Source organism: Schistocerca gregaria, chromosome 4 (genome assembly GCF_023897955.1).
Source record: "Schistocerca gregaria isolate iqSchGreg1 chromosome 4, iqSchGreg1.2, whole genome shotgun sequence".
In the NCBI taxonomy this organism is placed as follows: Eukaryota; Metazoa; Arthropoda; class Insecta; order Orthoptera; family Acrididae; genus Schistocerca; species Schistocerca gregaria.
In genome coordinates this window covers 25,499,684-25,520,793 of record NC_064923.1, presented here as the reverse complement: position 1 = coordinate 25,520,793, position 21,110 = coordinate 25,499,684, and the positions used below count along the sequence as shown (strand labels likewise).

Here is a 21,110-nt window from a genome sequence, read left to right as displayed (position 1 = left end):
ATGCAAACCAATTCGCTAGTTAACACCGGTCTTGTTGTGCGTGTTTTAAGCTGAAGAGCATCTCCAAGCAGAAAATGGTCAACAGCAACATTCACACGGTTTCGTACTGCTCAAGTGCTACACTAAAACGGTATGTTTCTTTTTCAGATCTGGAAAAACACGACCGAGAGAGGAAGCAAACACGCAATCTTTGGATACGAAGTCCGACGCCTTATCCATTAGGCCACACGGTCACTGACAAACAAGTGGAACTTATATACGACTCATCTCAAAACGCTCACACCACTGAGGAGTTGTGTTTTCGTTCTACACAGACGCTGCCCCTTGCTCTTTCCCACCCATTTGATACATTCAACCTGCTACGAGACCTACCAAATATAGACTGGGAAACTAAACCACACACTTTGTGCATTCGGAAATGTAAGGCAGGGCGTCCCTCGCCGCATTTGCTACGATGTCCATTTGCTACTTCTGCAGAAGTAGCGGCGGCGACGACGACGACGACAACCGCGGAAGGCTCTGAGATATGTGAGAAATACATCTATAAAATATATTTCAGACTGTCCCATCCCACCTTATGCTGTACCGCTTTGGCAAATGCTTTATCTGCGCCATTCGCCTTAATCACATCTGAGAGTAATTCTTAATAAAACGCCTCTCGCTAATTGTTAGTCATCCCAGATACTGTTTGCTATAAGGCCACGACGCGCAACTGATATCCAAAATTCGTCTGCCTCCTGTGAGGATCGAACTCACGACCCCTGGTTTACTAGACCAGTGCTCTGCCACTGAGCTAAAGAGGCGCGGCCTAGCGGTACTTTTGCGTACTTCATCCTTACGGTCGTCTGGATCATCAGACTTCAGCTGACAACACTTCATATTACCGTCTAATATTTGCAGCTATGGCGACCCATTACTGCTTGGCTACACATCTGACACGTAAACGAAGTGCTCTCCAAATAACACCACTTGCATTTCAGAACATGTCTTTCACACATGTCTACAAAATCACCTTCACCTTCAAATACAGTTTCCTTGCGACTGACGGAGACGTAGGCAAAGTTTAAAGTTGCTATTTCCATTACATCACGTTAATCAGAAAAACGGTAAGTTACATCTGCAGAGGAACAAAATTCCGTTCCTCCCCACGTGGGGCTCGAACCCACGACCCTGGGATTAAGAGCCTTATGTTCTACCGACTGAGCTAGCCGCGCTGCCTCGGTGACTATATGCCGGTTAGCACGTCACACAGTACTCGTTTGGGTTGATTGGTCCCATACAGAACCTCCCCATGTTGCCTAATGTTTTCCTAACGTCACACTCGTCACGTAGTTCACTTTTATTTCATAATCATTTCTGAGAGGTAACAGAATTGCATGACAACCTGCAGAGCTAGTTTCGTCAAAATTAACACACATACTTGATGTGACTCATAAGCCGAACGAGTTACTTTCCGACGTTATTTTAGATGTGCAAGTGCCAGTCAAAAACACGCGGCGACGGCAATATGCAAACCAATTCGCTAGTTAACACCGGTCTTGTTGTGCGTGTTTTAAGCTGAAGAGCATCTCCAAGCAGAAAATGGTCAACAGCAACATTCACACGGTTTCGTACTGCTCAAGTGCTACACTAAAACGGTAAGTTTCTTTTTCAGATCTGGAAAAACACGACCGAGAGAGGAATCAAACACGCAATCTTCGGATACGAAGTCCGACGTCTTATCCATTAGGCCACACGGTCACTGACAAACAAGTGGAACTTATATACGACTCATCTCAAAACGCTCACACCACTGAGGAGTTGTGTTTTCGTTCTACACAGACGCTGCCCCTTCCTCTTTCCCACCCATTTGATACATTCAACCTGCTACGAGACCTACCAAATATATACTGGGAACCTAAACCACACACTTTGTGCATTCGGAAATGTAAGGCAGGGCGTCCCTCGCCGCATTTGCTACGATGTCCATTTGCTACATCTGCAGAAGTAGCGGCGGCGACGACGACGACGACGACGACAACCGCGGAAGGCTCTGAGATATGTGAGAAATACATCTATAAAATATATTTCAGACTGTCCCATCCCACCTTATGCTGTACCGCTTTGGCAAATGCTTTATCTGCGCCATTCGCCTTAATCACATCTGAGAGTAATTCTTAATAAAACGCCTCTCGCTAATTGTTAGTCATCCCAGATACTGTTTGCTATAAGGCCACGACGCGCAACTGATATCCAAAATTCGTCTGCCTCCTGTGAGGATCGAACTCACGACCCCTGGTTTACTAGACCAGTGCTCTGCCACTGAGCTAAAGAGGCGCGGCCTAGCGGTACTTTTGCGTACTTCATCCTTACGGTCGTCTGGATCATCAGACTTCAGCTGATAACACTTCATATTACCGTCTAATATTTTCAGCTATGGCGACCCATTACTGCTTGCCTACACATCTGACACGTAAAGGAAGTGCTCTCCAAATAACACCACTTGCATTTCAGAACATGTCTTTCACACATGTCTACAAAATCACCTTCACCTTCAAATACAGTTTCGTAGCGACTGACGGAGACGTAGGGAAAGTTTAAAGTTGCTATTTCCATTACATCACGTTAATGAGAAAAACGGTAAGTTACATCTGCAGAGGAACAAAATTCCGTTCCTCCCCACGTGGGGCTCGAACCCACGACCCTGGGATTAAGAGCCTTATGTTCTACCGACTGAGCTAGCCGCGCTGCCTCGGTGAGTACATGCCGGTTAGCACGTCACACAGTACTCGTTTGGGTTGATTGGTCCCATACAGAACCTCCCCATGTTGCCTAATGTTTTCCTAACGTCACACTCGTCACGTAGTTCACTTTTATTTCATAATCATTTCTGAGAGGTAACAGAATTGCATGACAACCTGCAGAGCTAGTTTCGTCAAAATTAACACACATACTTGATGTGACTCATAAGCCGAACGAGTTACTTTCCGACGTTATTTTAGATGTGCAAGTGCCAGTCAAAAACACGCGGCGACGGCAATATGCAAACCAATTCGCTAGTTAACACCGGTCTTGTTGTGCGTGTTTTAAGCTGAAGAGCATCTCCAAGCAGAAAATGGTCAACAGCAACATTCACACGGTTTCGTACTGCTCAAGTGCTACACTAAAACGGTAAGTTTCTTTTTCAGATCTGGAAAAACACGACCGAGAGAGGAATCAAACACGCAATCTTTGGATACGAAGTCCGACGCCTTATCCATTAGGCCACACGGTCACTGACAAACAAGTGGAACTTATATACGACTCATCTCAAAACGCTCACACCACTGAGGAGTTGTGTTTTCGTTCTACACAGACGCTGCCCCTTGCTCTTTCCCACCCATTTGATACATTCAACCTGCTACGAGACCTACCAAATATAGACTGGGAAACTAAACCACACACTTTGTGCATTCGGAAATGTAAGGCAGGGCGTCCCTCGCCGCATTTGCTACGATGTCCATTTGCTACATCTGCAGAAGTAGCGGCGGCGACGACGACGACGACGACGACAACCGCGGAAGGCTCTGAGATATGTGAGAAATACATCTATAAAATATATTTCAGACTGTCCCATCCCACCTTATGCTGTACCGCTTTGGCAAATGCTTTATCTGCGCCATTCGCCTTAATCACATCTGAGAGTAATTCTTAATAAAACGCCTCTCGCTAATTGTTAGTCATCCCAGATACTGTTTGCTATAAGGCCACGACGCGCAACTGATATCCAAAATTCGTCTGCCTCCTGTGAGGATCGAACTCACGACCCCTGGTTTACTAGACCAGTGTTCTGCCACTGAGCTAAAGAGGCGCGGCCTAGCGGTACTTTTGCGTACTTCATCCTTACGGTCGTCTGGATCATCAGACTTCAGCTGATAACACTTCATATTACCGTCTAATATTTGCAGCTATGGCGACCCATTACTGCTTGCCTACACATCTGACACGTAAAGGAAGTGCTCTCCAAATAACACCACTTGCATTTCAGAACATGTCTTTCACACATGTCTACAAAATCACCTTCACCTTCAAATACAGTTTCGTAGCGACTGACGGAGACGTAGGGAAAGTTTAAAGTTGCTATTTCCATTACATCACGTTAATGAGAAAAACGGTAAGTTACATCTGCAGAGGAACAAAATTCCGTTCCTCCCCACGTGGGGCTCGAACCCACGACCCTGGGATTAAGAGCCTTATGTTCTACCGACTGAGCTAGCCGCGCTGCCTCGGTGAGTACATGCCGGTTAGCACGTCACACAGTACTCGTTTGGGTTGATTGGTCCCATACAGAACCTCCCCATGTTGCCTAATATTTTCCTAACGTCACACTCGTCACGTAGTTCACTTTTATTTCATAATCATTTCTGAGAGGTAACAGAATTGCATGACAACCTGCAGAGCTAGTTTCGTCAAAATTAACACACATACTTGATGTGACTCATAAGCCGAACGAGTTACTTTCCGACGTTATTTTAGATGTGGAAGTGCCAGTCAAAAACACGCGGCGACGGCAATATGCAAACCAATTCGCTAGTTAACACCGGTCTTGTTGTGCGTGTTTTAAGCTGAAGAGCATCTCCAAGCAGAAAATGGTCAACAGCAACATTCACACGGTTTCGTACTGCTCAAGTGCTACACTAAAACGGTAAGTTTCTTTTTCAGATCTGGAAAAACACGACCGAGAGAGGAATCAAACACGCAATCTTCGGATACGAAGTCCGACGCCTTATCCATTAGGCCACACGGTCACTGACAAACAAGTGGAACTTATATACGACTCATCTCAAAACGCTCACACCACTGAGGAGTTGTGTTTTCGTTCTACACAGACGCTGCCCCTTGCTCTTTCCCACCCATTTGATACATTCAACCTGCTACGAGACCTACCAAATATAGACTGGGAAACTAAACCACACACTTTGTGCATTCGGAAATGTAAGGCAGGGCGTCCCTCGCCGCATTTGCTACGATGTCCATTTGCTACATCTGCAGAAGTAGCGGCGGCGACGACGACGACGACGACAACCGCGGAAGGCTCTGAGATATGTGAGAAATACATCTATAAAATATATTTCAGACTGTCCCATCCCACCTTATGCTGTACCGCTTTGGCAAATGCTTTATCTGCGCCATTCGCCTTAATCACATCTGAGAGTAATTCTTAATAAAACGCCTCTCGCTAATTGTTAGTCATCCCAGATACTGTTTGCTATAAGGCCACGACGCGCAACTGATATCCAAAATTCGTCTGCCTCCTGTGAGGATCGAACTCACGACCCCTGGTTTACTAGACCAGTGTTCTGCCACTGAGCTAAAGAGGCGCGGCCTAGCGGTACTTTTGCGTACTTCATCCTTACGGTCGTCTGGATCATCAGACTTCAGCTGATAACACTTCATATTACCGTCTAATATTTGCAGCTATGGCGACCCATTACTGCTTGCCTACACATCTGACACGTAAAGGAAGTGCTCTCCAAATAACACCACTTGCATTTCAGAACATGTCTTTCACACATGTCTACAAAATCACCTTCACCTTCAAATACAGTTTCGTAGCGACTGACGGAGACGTAGGGAAAGTTTAAAGTTGCTATTTCCATTACATCACGTTAATGAGAAAAACGGTAAGTTACATCTGCAGAGGAACAAAATTCCGTTCCTCCCCACGTGGGGCTCAAACCCACGACCCTGGGATTAAGAGCCTTATGTTCTACCGACTGAGCTAGCCGCGCTGCCTCGGTGAGTATATGCCGGTTAGCACGTCACACAGTACTCGTTTGGGTTGATTGGTCCCATACAGAACCTCCCCATGTTGCCTAATGTTTTCCTAACGTCACACTCGTCACGTAGTTCACTTTTATTTCATAATCATTTCTGAGAGGTAACAGAATTGCATGACAACCTGCAGAGCTAGTTTCGTCAAAATCAACACACATACTTGATGTGACTCATAAGCCGAACGAGTTACTTTCCGACGTTATTTTAGATGTGCAAGTGCCAGTCAAAAACACGCGGCGACGGCAATATGCAAACCAATTCGCTAGTTAATACCGGTCTTGTTGTGCGTGTTTTAAGCTGAAGAGCATCTCCAAGCAGAAAATGGTCAACAGCAACATTCACACGGTTTCGTACTGCTCAAGTGCTACACTAAAACGGTATGTTTCTTTTTCAGATCTGGTAAAACACGACCGAGAGAGGAAGCAAACACGCAATCTTTGGATACGAGGTCCGACGCCTTATCCATTAGGCCACACGGTCACTGACAAACAAGTGGAACTTATATACGACTCATCTCAAAACGCTCACACCACTGAGGAGTTGTGTTTTCGTTCTACACAGACGCTGCCCCTTGCTCTTTCCCACCCATTTGATACATTCAACCTGCTACGAGACCTACCAAATATAGACTGGGAAACTAAACCACACACTTTGTGCATTCGGAAATGTAAGGCAGGGCGTCCCTCGCCGCATTTGCTACGATGTCCATTTGCTACTTCTGCAGAAGTAGCGGCGGCGGCGACGACGACGACGACGACGACGACGACGACGACGACAACCGCGGAAGGCTCTGAGATATGTGAGAAATACATCTATAAAATATATTTCAGACTGTCCCATCCCACCTTATGCTGTACCGCTTTGGCAAATGCTTTATCTGCGCCATTCGCCTTAATCACATCTGAGAGTAATTCTTAATAAAACGCCTCTCGCTAATTGTTAGTCATCCCAGATACTGTTTGCTATAAGGCCACGACGCGCAACTGATATCCAAAATTCGTCTGCCTCCTGTGAGGATCGAACTCACGACCCCTGGTTTACTAGACCAGTGCTCTGCCACTGAGCTAAAGAGGCGCGGCCTAGCGGTGCTTTTGCGTACTTCATCCTTACGGTCGTCTGGATCATCAGACTTCAGCTGACAACACTTCATATTACCGTCTAATATTTGCAGCTATGGCGACCCATTACTGCTTGGCTACACATCTGACACGTAAACGAAGTGCTCTCCAAATAACACCACTTGCATTTCAGAACATGTCTTTCACACATGTCTACAAAATCACCTTCACCTTCAAATACAGTTTCCTTGCGACTGACGGAGACGTAGGGAAAGTTTAAAGTTGCTATTTCCATTACATCACGTTAATGAGAAAAACGGTAAGTTACATCTGCAGAGGAACAAAATTCCGTTCCTCCCCACGTGGGGCTCAAACCCACGACCCTGGGATTAAGAGCCTTATGTTCTACCGACTGAGCTAGCCGCGCTGCCTCGGTGAGTATATGCCGGTTAGCAAGTCACACAGTACTCGTTTGGGTTGATTGGTCCCATACAGAACCTCCCCATGTTGCCTAATGTTTTCCTAACGTCACACTCGTCACGTAGTTCACTTTTATTTCATAATCATTTCTGAGAGGTAACAGAATTGCATGACAACCTGCAGAGCTAGTTTCGTCAAAATCAACACACATACTTGATGTGACTCATAAGCCGAACGAGTTACTTTCCGACGTTATTTTAGATGTGCAAGTGCCAGTCAAAAACACGCGGCGACGGCAATATGCAAACCAATTCGCTAGTTAACACCGGTCTTGTTGTGCGTGTTTTAAGCTGAAGAGCATCTCCAAGCAGAAAATGGTCAACAGCAACATTCACACGGTTTCGTACTGCTCAAGTGCTACACTAAAACGGTATGTTTCTTTTTCAGATCTGGAAAAACACGACCGAGAGAGGAAGCAAACACGCAATCTTTGGATACGAGGTCCGACGCCTTATCCATTAGGCCACACGGTCACTGACAAACAAGTGGAACTTATATACGACTCATCTCAAAACGCTCACACCACTGAGGAGTTGTGTTTTCGTTCTACACAGACGCTGCCCCTTGCTCTTTCCCACCCATTTGATACATTCAACCTGCTACGAGACCTACCAAATATAGACTGGGAAACTAAACCACACACTTTGTGCATTCGGAAATGTAAGGCAGGGCGTCCCTCGCCGCATTTGCTACGATGTCCATTTGCTACTTCTGCAGAAGTAGCGGCGGCGGCGACGACGACGACGACGACGACGACGACGACAACCGCGGAAGGCTCTGAGATATGTGAGAAATACATCTATAAAATATATTTCAGACTGTCCCATCCCACCTTATGCTGTACCGCTTTGGCAAATGCTTTATCTGCGCCATTCGCCTTAATCACATCTGAGAGTAATTCTTAATAAAACGCCTCTCGCTAATTGTTAGTCATCCCAGATACTGTTTGCTATAAGGCCACGACGCGCAACTGATATCCAAAATTCGTCTGCCTCCTGTGAGGATCGAACTCACGACCCCTGGTTTACTAGACCAGTGCTCTGCCACTGAGCTAAAGAGGCGCGGCCTAGCGGTGCTTTTGCGTACTTCATCCTTACGGTCGTCTGGATCATCAGACTTCAGCTGACAACACTTCATATTACCGTCTAATATTTGCAGCTATGGCGACCCATTACTGCTTGGCTACACATCTGACACGTAAACGAAGTGCTCTCCAAATAACACCACTTGCATTTCAGAACATGTCTTTCACACATGTCTACAAAATCACCTTCACCTTCAAATACAGTTTCCTTGCGACTGACGGAGACGTAGGCAAAGTTTAAAGTTGCTATTTCCATTACATCACGTTAATGAGAAAAACGGTAAGTTACATCTGCAGAGGAACAAAATTCCGTTCCTCCCCACGTGGGGCTCGAACCACGACCCTGGGATTAAGAGCCTTATGTTCTACCGACTGAGCTAGCCGCGCTGCCTCGGTGAGTATATGCCGGTTAGCACGTCACACAGTACTCGTTTGGGTTGATTGGTCCCATACAGAACCTCCCCATGTTGCCTAATGTTTTCCTAACGTCACACTCGTCACGTAGTTCACTTTTATTTCATAATCATTTCTGAGAGGTAACAGAATTGCATGACAACCTGCAGAGCTAGTTTCGTCAAAATTAACACACATACTTGATGTGACTCATAAGCCGAACGAGTTACTTTCCGACGTTATTTTAGATGTGCAAGTGCCAGTCAAAAACACGCGGCGACGGCAATATGCAAACCAATTCGCTAGTTAACACCGGTCTTGTTGTGCGTGTTTTAAGCTGAAGAGCATCTCCAAGCAGAAAATGGTCAACAGCAACATTCACACGGTTTCGTACTGCTCAAGTGCTACACTAAAACGGTAAGTTTCTTTTTCAGATCTGGAAAAACACGACCGAGAGAGGAATCAAACACGCAATCTTCGGATACGAAGTCCGACGTCTTATCCATTAGGCCACACGGTCACTGACAAACAAGTGGAACTTATATACGACTCATCTCAAAACGCTCACACCACTGAGGAGTTGTGTTTTCGTTCTACACAGACGCTGCCCCTTCCTCTTTCCCACCCATTTGATACATTCAACCTGCTACGAGACCTACCAAATATATACTGGGAAACTAAACCACACACTTTGTGCATTCGGAAATGTAAGGCAGGGCGTCCCTCGCCGCATTTGCTACGATGTCCATTTGTTACATGCGCAGAAGTAGCGGCGGCGACGACGACGACGACGACGACAACCGCGGAAGGCTCTGAGATATGTGAGAAATACATCTATAAAATATATTTCAGACTGTCCCATCCCACCTTATGCTGTACCGCTTTGGCAAATGCTTTATCTGCGCCATTCGCCTTAATCACATCTGAGAGTAATTCTTAATAAAACGCCTCTCGCTAATTGTTAGTCATCCCAGATACTGTTTGCTATAAGGCCACGACGCGCAACTGATATCCAAAATTCGTCTGCCTCCTGTGAGGATCGAACTCACGACCCCTGGTTTACTAGACCAGTGCTCTGCCACTGAGCTAAAGAGGCGCGGCCTAGCGGTACTTTTGCGTACTTCATCCTTACAGTCGTCTGGATCATCAGACTTCAGCTGATAACACTTCATATTACCGTCTAATATTTTCAGCTATGGCGACCCATTACTGCTTGGCTACACATCTGACACGTAAAGGAAGTGCTCTCCAAATAACACCACTTGCATTTCAGAACATGTCTTTCACACATGTCTACAAAATCACCTTCACCTTCAAATACAGTTTCGTAGCGACTGACGGAGACGTAGGGAAAGTTTAAAGTTGCTATTTCCATTACATCACGTTAATCAGAAAAACGGTAAGTTACATCTGCAGAGGAACAAAATTCCGTTCCTCCCCACGTGGGGCTCGAACCCACGACCCTGGGATTAAGAGCCTTATGTTCTACCGACTGAGCTAGCCGCGCTGCCTCGGTGAGTATATGCCGGTTAGCACGTCACACAGTACTCGTTTGGGTTGATTGGTCCCATACAGAACCTCCCCATGTTGCCTAATGTTTTCCTAACGTCACACTCGTCACGTAGTTCACTTTTATTTCATAATCATTTCTGAGAGGTAACAGAATTGCATGACAACCTGCAGAGCTAGTTTCGTCAAAATTAACACACATACTTGATGTGACTCATAAGCCGAACGAGTTACTTTCCGACGTTATTTTAGATGTGCAAGTGCCAGTCAAAAACACGCGGCGACGGCAATATGCAAACCAATTCGCTAGTTAACACCGGTCTTGTTGTGCGTGTTTTAAGCTGAAGAGCATCTCCAAGCAGAAAATGGTCAACAGCAACATTCACACGGTTTCGTACTGCTCAAGTGCTACACTAAAACGGTAAGTTTCTTTTTCAGATCTGGAAAAACACGACCGAGAGAGGAATCAAACACGCAATCTTCGGATACGAAGTCCGACGCCTTATCCATTAGGCCACACGGTCACTGACAAACAAGTGGAACTTATATACGACTCATCTCAAAACGCTCACACCACTGAGGAGTTGTGTTTTCGTTCTACACAGACGCTGCCCCTTGCTCTTTCCCACCCATTTGATACATTCAACCTGCTACGAGACCTACCAAATATAGACTGGGAAACTAAACCACACACTTTGTGCATTCGGAAATGTAAGGCAGGGCGTCCCTCGCCGCATTTGCTACGATGTCCATTTGCTACATCTGCAGAAGTAGCGGCGGCGACGACGACGACGACGACGACGACGACGACGACGACGACGACGACGACAACCGCGGAAGGCTCTGAGATATGTGAGAAATACATCTATAAAATATATTTCAGACTGTCCCATCCCACCTTATGCTGTACCGCTTTGGCAAATGCTTTATCTGCGCCATTCGCCTTAATCACATCTGAGAGTAATTCTTAATAAAACGCCTCTCGCTAATTGTTAGTCATCCCAGATACTGTTTGCTATAAGGCCACGACGCGCAACTGATATCCAAAATTCGTCTGCCTCCTGTGAGGATCGAACTCACGACCCCTGGTTTACTAGACCAGTGCTCTGCCACTGAGCTAAAGAGGCGCGGCCTAGCGGTGCTTTTGCGTACTTCATCCTTACGGTCGTCTGGATCATCAGACTTCAGCTGATAACACTTCATATTACCGTCTAATATTTGCAGCTATGGCGACCCATTACTGCTTGCCTACACATCTGACACGTAAACGAAGTGCTCTCCAAATAACACCACTTGCATTTCAGAACATGTCTTTCACACATGTCTACAAAATCACCTTCACCTTCAAATACAGTTTCCTTGCGACTGACGGAGACGTAGGGAAAGTTTAAAGTTGCTATTTCCATTACATCACGTTAATGAGAAAAACGGTAAGTTACATCTGCAGAGGAACAAAATTCCGTTCCTCCCCACGTGGGGCTCAAACCCACGACCCTGGGATTAAGAGCCTTATGTTCTACCGACTGAGCTAGCCGCGCTGCCTCGGTGAGTATATGCCGGTTAGCACGTCACACAGTACTCGTTTGGGTTGATTGGTCCCATACAGAACCTCCCCATGTTGCCTAATGTTTTCCTAACGTCACACTCGTCACGTAGTTCACTTTTATTTCATAATCATTTCTGAGAGGTAACAGAATTGCATGACAACCTGCAGAGCTAGTTTCGTCAAAATCAACACACATACTTGAAGTGACTCATAAGCCGAACGAGTTACTTTCCGACGTTATTTTAGATGTGCAAGTGCCAGTCAAAAACACGCGGCGACGGCAATATGCAAACCAATTCGCTAGTTAATACCGGTCTTGTTGTGCGTGTTTTAAGCTGAAGAGCATCTCCAAGCAGAAAATGGTCAACAGCAACATTCACACGGTTTCGTACTGCTCAAGTGCTACACTAAAACGGTATGTTTCTTTTTCAGATCTGGAAAAACACGACCGAGAGAGGAATCAAACACGCAATCTTTGGATACGAAGTCCGACGCCTTATCCATTAGGCCACACGGTCACTGACAAACAAGTGGAACTTATATACGACTCATCTCAAAACGCTCACACCACTGAGGAGTTGTGTTTTCGTTCTACACAGACGCTGCCCCTTGCTCTTTCCCACCCATTTGATACATTCAACCTGCTACGAGACCTACCAAATATAGACTGGGAAACTAAACCACACACTTTGTGCATTCGGAAATGTAAGGCAGGGCGTCCCTCGCCGCATTTGCTACGATGTCCATTTGCTACTTTTGCAGAAGTAGCGGCGGCGGCGACGACGACGACGACGACGACGACGACAACCGCGGAAGGCTCTGAGATATGTGAGAAATACATCTATAAAATATATTTCAGACTGTCCCATCCCACCTTATGCTGTACCGCTTTGGCAAATGCTTTATCTGCGCCATTCGCCTTAATCACATCTGAGAGTAATTCTTAATAAAACGCCTCTCGCTAATTGTTAGTCATCCCAGATACTGTTTGCTATAAGGCCACGACGCGCAACTGATATCCAAAATTCGTCTGCCTCCTGTGAGGATCGAACTCACGACCCCTGGTTTACTAGACCAGTGCTCTGCCACTGAGCTAAAGAGGCGCGGCCTAGCGGTGCTTTTGCGTACTTCATCCTTACGGTCGTCTGGATCATCAGACTTCAGCTGATAACACTTCATATTACCGTCTAATATTTGCAGCTATGGCGACCCATTACTGCTTGCCTACACATCTGACACGTAAACGAAGTGCTCTCCAAATAACACCACTTGCATTTCAGAACATGTCTTTCACACATGTCTACAAAATCACCTTCACCTTCAAATACAGTTTCCTTGCGACTGACGGAGACGTAGGGAAAGTTTAAAGTTGCTATTTCCATTACATCACGTTAATGAGAAAAACGGTAAGTTACATCTGCAGAGGAACAAAATTCCGTTCCTCCCCACGTGGGGCTCAAACCCACGACCCTGGGATTAAGAGCCTTATGTTCTACCGACTGAGCTAGCCGCGCTGCCTCGGTGAGTATATGCCGGTTAGCACGTCACACAGTACTCGTTTGGGTTGATTGGTCCCATACAGAACCTCCCCATGTTGCCTAATGTTTTCCTAACGTCACACTCGTCACGTAGTTCACTTTTATTTCATAATCATTTCTGAGAGGTAACAGAATTGCATGACAACCTGCAGAGCTAGTTTCGTCAAAATCAACACACATACTTGAAGTGACTCATAAGCCGAACGAGTTACTTTCCGACGTTATTTTAGATGTGCAAGTGCCAGTCAAAAACACGCGGCGACGGCAATATGCAAACCAATTCGCTAGTTAATACCGGTCTTGTTGTGCGTGTTTTAAGCTGAAGAGCATCTCCAAGCAGAAAATGGTCAACAGCAACATTCACACGGTTTCGTACTGCTCAAGTGCTACACTAAAACGGTATGTTTCTTTTTCAGATCTGGAAAAACACGACCGAGAGAGGAATCAAACACGCAATCTTTGGATACGAAGTCCGACGCCTTATCCATTAGGCCACACGGTCACTGACAAACAAGTGGAACTTATATACGACTCATCTCAAAACGCTCACACCACTGAGGAGTTGTGTTTTCGTTCTACACAGACGCTGCCCCTTGCTCTTTCCCACCCATTTGATACATTCAACCTGCTACGAGACCTACCAAATATAGACTGGGAAACTAAACCACACACTTTGTGCATTCGGAAATGTAAGGCAGGGCGTCCCTCGCCGCATTTGCTACGATGTCCATTTGCTACTTTTGCAGAAGTAGCGGCGGCGGCGACGACGACGACGACGACGACGACGACGACGACGACGACGACGACGACGACGACGACGACAACCGCGGAAGGCTCTGAGATATGTGAGAAATACATCTATAAAATATATTTCAGACTGTCCCATCCCACCTTATGCTGTACCGCTTTGGCAAATGCTTTATCTGCGCCATTCGCCTTAATCACATCTGAGAGTAATTCTTAATAAAACGCCTCTCGCTAATTGTTAGTCATCCCAGATACTGTTTGCTATAAGGCCACGACGCGCAACTGATATCCAAAATTCGTCTGCCTCCTGTGAGGATCGAACTCACGACCCCTGGTTTACTAGACCAGTGCTCTGCCACTGAGCTAAAGAGGCGCGGCCTAGCGGTGCTTTTGCGTACTTCATCCTTACGGTCGTCTGGATCATCAGACTTCAGCTGACAACACTTCATATTACCGTCTAATATTTGCAGCTATGGCGACCCATTACTGCTTGGCTACACATCTGACACGTAAAGGAAGTGCTCTCCAAATAACACCACTTGCATTTCAGAACATGTCTTTCACACATGTCTACAAAATCACCTTCACCTTCAAATACAGTTTCCTTGCGACTGACGGAGACGTAGGCAAAGTTTAAAGTTGCTATTTCCATTACATCACGTTAATGAGAAAAACGGTAAGTTACATCTGCAGAGGAACAAAATTCCGTTCCTCCCCACGTGGGGCTCGAACCCACGACCCTGGGATTAAGAGCCTTATGTTCTACCGACTGAGCTAGCCGCGCTGCCTCGGTGAGTATATGCCGGTTAGCACGTCACACAGTACTCGTTTGGGTTGATTGGTCCCATACAGAACCTCCCCATGTTGCCTAATGTTTTCCTAACGTCACACTCGTCACGTAGTTCACTTTTATTTCATAATCATTTCTGAGAGGTAACAGAATTGCATGACAACCTGCAGAGCTAGTTTCGTCAAAATTAACACACATACTTGATGTGACTCATAAGCCGAACGAGTTACTTTCCGACGTTATTTTAGATGTGCAAGTGCCAGTCAAAAACACGCGGCGACGGCAATATGCAAACCAATTCGCTAGTTAACACCGGTCTTGTTGTGCGTGTTTTAAGCTGAAGAGCATCTCCAAGCAGAAAATGGTCAACAGCAACATTCACACGGTTTCGTACTGCTCAAGTGCTACACTAAAACGGTAAGTTTCTTTTTCAGATCTGGAAAAACACGACCGAGAGAGGAATCAAACACGCAATCTTCGGATACGAAGTCCGACGTCTTATCCATTAGGCCACACGGTCACTGACAAACAAGTGGAACTTATATACGACTCATCTCAAAACGCTCACACCACTGAGGAGTTGTGTTTTCGTTCTACACAGACGCTGCCCCTTCCTCTTTCCCACCCATTTGATACATTCAACCTGCTACGAGACCTACCAAATATATACTGGGAAACTAAACCACACACTTTGTGCATTCGGAAATGTAAGGCAGGGCGTCCCTCGCCGCATTTGCTACGATGTCCATTTGTTACATGTGCAGAAGTAGCGGCGGCGACGACGACGACGACGACGACAACCGCGGAAGGCTCTGAGATATGTGAGAAATACATCTATAAAATATATTTCAGACTGTCCCATCCCACCTTATGCTGTACCGCTTTGGCAAATGCTTTATCTGCGCCATTCGCCTTAATCACATCTGAGAGTAATTCTTAATAAAACGCCTCTCGCTAATTGTTAGTCATCCCAGATACTGTTTGCTATAAGGCCACGACGCGCAACTGATATCCAAAATTCGTCTGCCTCCTGTGAGGATCGAACTCACGACCCCTGGTTTACTAGACCAGTGCTCTGCCACTGAGCTAAAGAGGCGCGGCCTAGCGGTACTTTTGCGTACTTCATCCTTACGGTCGTCTGGATCATCAGACTTCAGCTGATAACACTTCATATTACCGTCTAATATTTTCAGCTATGGCGACCCATTACTGCTTGGCTACACATCTGACACGTAAAGGAAGTGCTCTCCAAATAACACCACTTGCATTTCAGAACATGTCTTTCACACATGTCTACAAAATCACCTTCACCTTCAAATACAGTTTCGTAGCGACTGACGGAGACGTAGGGAAAGTTTAAAGTTGCTATTTCCATTACATCACGTTAATCAGAAAAACGGTAAGTTACATCTGCAGAGGAACAAAATTCCGTTCCTCCCCACGTGGGGCTCGAACCCACGACCCTGGGATTAAGAGCCTTATGTTCTACCGACTGAGCTAGCCGCGCTGCCTCGGTGAGTATATGCCGGTTAGCACGTCACACAGTACTCGTTTGGGTTGATTGGTCCCATACAGAACCTCCCCATGTTGCCTAATGTTTTCCTAACGTCACACTCGTCACGTAGTTCACTTTTATTTCATAATCATTTCTGAGAGGTAACAGAATTGCATGACAACCTGCAGAGCTAGTTTCGTCAAAATTAACACACATACTTGATGTGACTCATAAGCCGAACGAGTTACTTTCCGACGTTATTTTAGATGTGCAAGTGCCAGTCAAAAACACGCGGCGACGGCAATATGCAAACCAATTCGCTAGTTAACACCGGTCTTGTTGTGCGTGTTTTAAGCTGAAGAGCATCTCCAAGCAGAAAATGGTCAACAGCAACATTCACACGGTTTCGTACTGCTCAAGTGCTACACTAAAACGGTAAGTTTCTTTTTCAGATCTGGAAAAACACGACCGAGAGAGGAATCAAACACGCAATCTTCGGATACGAAGTCCGACGCCTTATCCATTAGGCCACACGGTCACTGACAAACAAGTGGAACTTATATACGACTCATCTCAAAACGCTCACACCACTGAGGAGTTGTGTTTTCGTTCTACACAGACGCTGCCCCTTGCTCTTTCCCACCCATTTGATACATTCAACCTGCTACGAGACCTACCAAATATAGACTGGGAAACTAAACCACACACTTTGTGCATTCGGAAATGTAAGGCAGGGCGTCCCTCGCCGCATTTGCTACGATGTCCATTTGCTACATCTGCAGAAGTAGCGGCGGCGACGACGACGACGACGACGACGACGACGACGACGACGACGACAACCGCGGAAGGCTCTGAGATATGTGAGAAATACATCTATAAAATATATTTCAGATTGTCCCATCCCACCTTATGCTGTACCGCTTTGGCAAATGCTTTATCTGCGCCATTCGCCTTAATCACATCTGAGAGTAATTCTTAATAAAACGCCTCTCGCTAATTGTTAGTCATCCCAGATACTGTTTGCTATAAGGCCACGACGCGCAACTGATATCCAAAATTCGTCTGCCTCCTGTGAGGATCGAACTCACGACCCCTGGTTTACTAGACCAGTGCTCTGCCACTGAGCTAAAGAGGCGCGGCCTAGCGGTGCTTTTGCGTACTTCATCCTTACGGTCGTCTGGATCATCAGACTTCAGCTGATAACACTTCATATTACCGTCTAATATTTGCAGCTATGGCGACCCATTACTGCTTGCCTACACATCTGACACGTAAACGAAGTGCTCTCCAAATAACACCACTTGCATTTCAGAACATGTCTTTCACACATGTCTACAAAATCACCTTCACCTTCAAATACAGTTTCCTTGCGACTGACGGAGACGTAGGGAAAGTTTAAAGTTGCTATTTCCATTACATCACGTTAATGAGAAAAACGGTAAGTTACATCTGCAGAGGAACAAAATTCCGTTCCTCCCCACGTGGGGCTCAAACCCACGACCCTGGGATTAAGAGCCTTATGTTCTACCGACTGAGCTAGCCGCGCTGCCTCGGTGAGTATATGCCGGTTAGCACGTCACACAGTACTCGTTTGGGTTGATTGGTCCCATACAGAACCTCCCCATGTTGCCTAATGTTTTCCTAACGTCACACTCGTCACGTAGTTCACTTTTATTTCATAATCATTTCTGAGAGGTAACAGAATTGCATGACAACCTGCAGAGCTAGTTTCGTCAAAATCAACACACATACTTGATGTGACTCATAAGCCGAACGAGTTACTTTCCGACGTTATTTTAGATGTGCAAGTGCCAGTCAAAAACACGCGGCGACGGCAATATGCAAACCAATTCGCTAGTTAATACCGGTCTTGTTGTGCGTGTTTTAAGCTGAAGAGCATCTCCAAGCAGAAAATGGTCAACAGCAACATTCACACGGTTTCGTACTGCTCAAGTGCTACACTAAAACGGTAAGTTTCTTTTTCAGATCTGGAAAAACACGACCGAGAGAGGAATCAAACACGCAATCTTCGGATACGAAGTCCGACGCCTTATCCATTAGGCCACACGGTCACTGACAAACAAGTGGAACTTATATACGACTCATCTCAAAACGCTCACACCACTGAGGAGTTGTGTTTTCGTTCTACACAGACGCTGACCCTTGCTCTTTCCCACCCATTTGATACATTCAACCTGCTACGAGACCTACCAAATATAGACTGGGAAACTAAACCACACACTTTGTGCATTCGGAAATGTAAGGCAGGGCGTCCCTCGCCGCATTTGCTACGATGTCCATTTGCTACTTCTGCAGAAGTAGCGGCGGCGGCGACGACGACGACGACGACGACGACGACGACGACGACGACAACCGCGGAAGGCTCTGAGATATGTGAGAAATACATCTATAAAATATATTTCAGACTGTCCCATCCCACCTTATGCTGTACCGCTTTGGCAAATGCTTTATCTGCGCCATTCGCCTTAATCACATCTGAGAGTAATTCTTAATAAAACGCCTCTCGCTAATTGTTAGTCATCCCAGATACTGTTTGCTATAAGGCCACGACGCGCAACTGATATCCAAAATTCGTCTGCCTCCTGTGAGGATCGAACTCACGACCCCTGGTTTACTAGACCAGTGCTCTGCCACTGAGCTAAAGAGGCGCGGCCTAGCGGTACTTTTGCGTACTTCATCCTTACGGTCGTCTGGATCATCAGACTTCAGCTGACAACACTTCATATTACCGTCTAATATTTGCAGCTATGGCGACCCATTACTGCTTGGCTACACATCTGACACGTAAACGAAGTGCTCTCCAAATAACACCACTTGCATTTCAGAACATGTCTTTCACACATGTCTACAAAATCACCTTCACCTTCAAATACAGTTTCCTTGCGACTGACGGAGACGTAGGCAAAGTTTAAAGTTGCTATTTCCATTACATCACGTTAATGAGAAAAACGGTAAGTAACATCTGCAGAGGAACAAAATTCCGTTCCTCCCCACCTGGGGCTCGAACCCACGACCCTGGGATTAAGAGCCTTATGTTCTACCGACTGAGCTAGCCGCGCTGCCTCGGTGAGTATATGCCGGTTAGCACGTCACAGAGTACTCGTTTGGGTTGATTGGTCCCACACAGAACCTCCCCATGTTGCCTAATGTTTTCCTAACGTCACACTCGTCACGTAGTTCACTTTTATTTCATAATCATTTCTGAGAGGTAACAGAATTGCATGACAACCTGCAGAGCTAGTTTCGTCAAAATTAACACACATACTTGATGTGACTCATAAGCCGAACGAGTTACTTTCCGACGTTATTTTAGATGTGCAAGTGCCAGTCAAAAACACGCGGCGACGGCAATATGCAAACCAATTCGCTAGTTAACACCGGTCTTGTTGTGCGTGTTTTAAGCTGAAGAGCATCTCCAAGCAGAAAATGGTCAACAGCAACATTCACACGGTTTCGTACTGCTCAAGTGCTACACTAAAACGGTAAGTTTCTTTTTCAGATCTGGAAAAACACGACCGAGAGAGGAATCAAACACGCAATCTTCGGATACGAAGTCCGACGCCTTATCCATTAGGCCACACGGTCACTGACAAACAAGTGGAACTTATATACGACTCATCTCAAAACGCTCACACCACTGAGGAGTTGTGTTTTCGTTCTACACAGACGCTGCCCCTTGCTCTTTCCCACCCATTTGATACATTCAACCTGCTACGAGACCTACCAAATATAGACTGGGAAACTAAACCACACACTTTGTGCATTCGGAAATGTAAGGCAGGGCGTCCCTCGCCGCATTTGCTACGATGTCCATTTGCTACATCTGCAGAAGTAGCGGCGGCGGCGGCGACGACGACGACGACGACGACGACGACGACGACGACGACGACGACGACGACGACGACAACCGCGGAAGGCTCTGAGATATGTGAGAAATACATCTATAAAATATATTTCAGACTGTCCCATCCCACCTTATGCTGTACCGCTTTGGCAAATGCTTTATCTGCGCCATTCGCCTTAATCACATCTGAGAGTAATTCTTAATAAAACGCCTCTCGCTAATTGTTAGTCATCCCAGATACTGTTTGCTATAAGGCCACGACGCGCAACTGATATCCAAAATTCGTCTGCCTCCTGTGAGGATCGAACTCACGACCCCTGGTTTACTAGACCAGTGCTCTGCCACTGAGCTAAAGAGGCGCGGCCTAGCGGTGCTTTTGCGTACTTCATCCTTACGGTCGTCTGGATCATCAGACTTCAGCTGACAACACTTCATATTACCGTCTAATATTTGCAGCTATGGCGACCCATTACTGCTTGGCTACACATCTGACACGTAAAGGAAGTGCTCTCCAAATAACACCACTTGCATTTCAGAACATGTCTTTCACACATGTCTACAAAATCACCTTCACCTTCAAATACAGTTTCCTTGCGACTGACGGAGACGTAGGCAAAGTTTAAAGTTGCTATTTCCATTACATCACGTTAATGAGAAAAACGGTAAGTTACATCTGCAGAGGAACAAAATTCCGTTCCTCCCCACGTGGGGCTCGAACCCACGACCCTGGGATTAAGAGCCTTATGTTCTACCGACTGAGCTAGCCGCGCTGCCTCGGTGAGTATATGCCGGTTAGCACGTCACACAGT

At 46.1% G+C, this 21,110-nt stretch overlaps 14 non-coding genes across 14 annotated transcripts; all 14 read right to left on the bottom strand.

Moving 5' to 3' along the window:
- Positions 1-731: 731 nt before the first annotated feature.
- Positions 732-803, bottom strand: Trnat-agu (transfer RNA threonine (anticodon AGU)). Its single transcript has one exon. It is a non-coding gene; the product is annotated as a tRNA-Thr (tRNA).
- A 1,441-nt stretch (positions 804-2,244) lies between these two features.
- Positions 2,245-2,316, bottom strand: Trnat-agu (transfer RNA threonine (anticodon AGU)). Its single transcript has one exon. It is a non-coding gene; the product is annotated as a tRNA-Thr (tRNA).
- A 1,441-nt stretch (positions 2,317-3,757) lies between these two features.
- Trnat-agu (transfer RNA threonine (anticodon AGU)) lies at positions 3,758-3,829 on the bottom strand. Its single transcript has one exon. It is a non-coding gene; the product is annotated as a tRNA-Thr (tRNA).
- A 1,438-nt stretch (positions 3,830-5,267) lies between these two features.
- Positions 5,268-5,339, bottom strand: Trnat-agu (transfer RNA threonine (anticodon AGU)). Its single transcript has one exon. It is a non-coding gene; the product is annotated as a tRNA-Thr (tRNA).
- Positions 5,340-6,798: 1,459 nt separating this feature from the next.
- Trnat-agu (transfer RNA threonine (anticodon AGU)) lies at positions 6,799-6,870 on the bottom strand. Its single transcript has one exon. It is a non-coding gene; the product is annotated as a tRNA-Thr (tRNA).
- A 1,453-nt stretch (positions 6,871-8,323) lies between these two features.
- Trnat-agu (transfer RNA threonine (anticodon AGU)) lies at positions 8,324-8,395 on the bottom strand. The gene has a single exon. It is a non-coding gene; the product is annotated as a tRNA-Thr (tRNA).
- Positions 8,396-9,835: 1,440 nt separating this feature from the next.
- On the bottom strand, positions 9,836-9,907 carry Trnat-agu (transfer RNA threonine (anticodon AGU)). The gene has a single exon. It is a non-coding gene; the product is annotated as a tRNA-Thr (tRNA).
- A 1,468-nt stretch (positions 9,908-11,375) lies between these two features.
- Positions 11,376-11,447, bottom strand: Trnat-agu (transfer RNA threonine (anticodon AGU)). The gene has a single exon. It is a non-coding gene; the product is annotated as a tRNA-Thr (tRNA).
- A 1,450-nt stretch (positions 11,448-12,897) lies between these two features.
- On the bottom strand, positions 12,898-12,969 carry Trnat-agu (transfer RNA threonine (anticodon AGU)). The gene has a single exon. It is a non-coding gene; the product is annotated as a tRNA-Thr (tRNA).
- Positions 12,970-14,452: 1,483 nt separating this feature from the next.
- Positions 14,453-14,524, bottom strand: Trnat-agu (transfer RNA threonine (anticodon AGU)). The gene has a single exon. It is a non-coding gene; the product is annotated as a tRNA-Thr (tRNA).
- A 1,441-nt stretch (positions 14,525-15,965) lies between these two features.
- Positions 15,966-16,037, bottom strand: Trnat-agu (transfer RNA threonine (anticodon AGU)). The gene has a single exon. It is a non-coding gene; the product is annotated as a tRNA-Thr (tRNA).
- Positions 16,038-17,499: 1,462 nt separating this feature from the next.
- On the bottom strand, positions 17,500-17,571 carry Trnat-agu (transfer RNA threonine (anticodon AGU)). The gene has a single exon. It is a non-coding gene; the product is annotated as a tRNA-Thr (tRNA).
- A 1,462-nt stretch (positions 17,572-19,033) lies between these two features.
- Positions 19,034-19,105, bottom strand: Trnat-agu (transfer RNA threonine (anticodon AGU)). Its single transcript has one exon. It is a non-coding gene; the product is annotated as a tRNA-Thr (tRNA).
- Positions 19,106-20,588: 1,483 nt separating this feature from the next.
- Positions 20,589-20,660, bottom strand: Trnat-agu (transfer RNA threonine (anticodon AGU)). The gene has a single exon. It is a non-coding gene; the product is annotated as a tRNA-Thr (tRNA).
- Between the last annotated feature and the right edge of the window lie 450 nt (positions 20,661-21,110).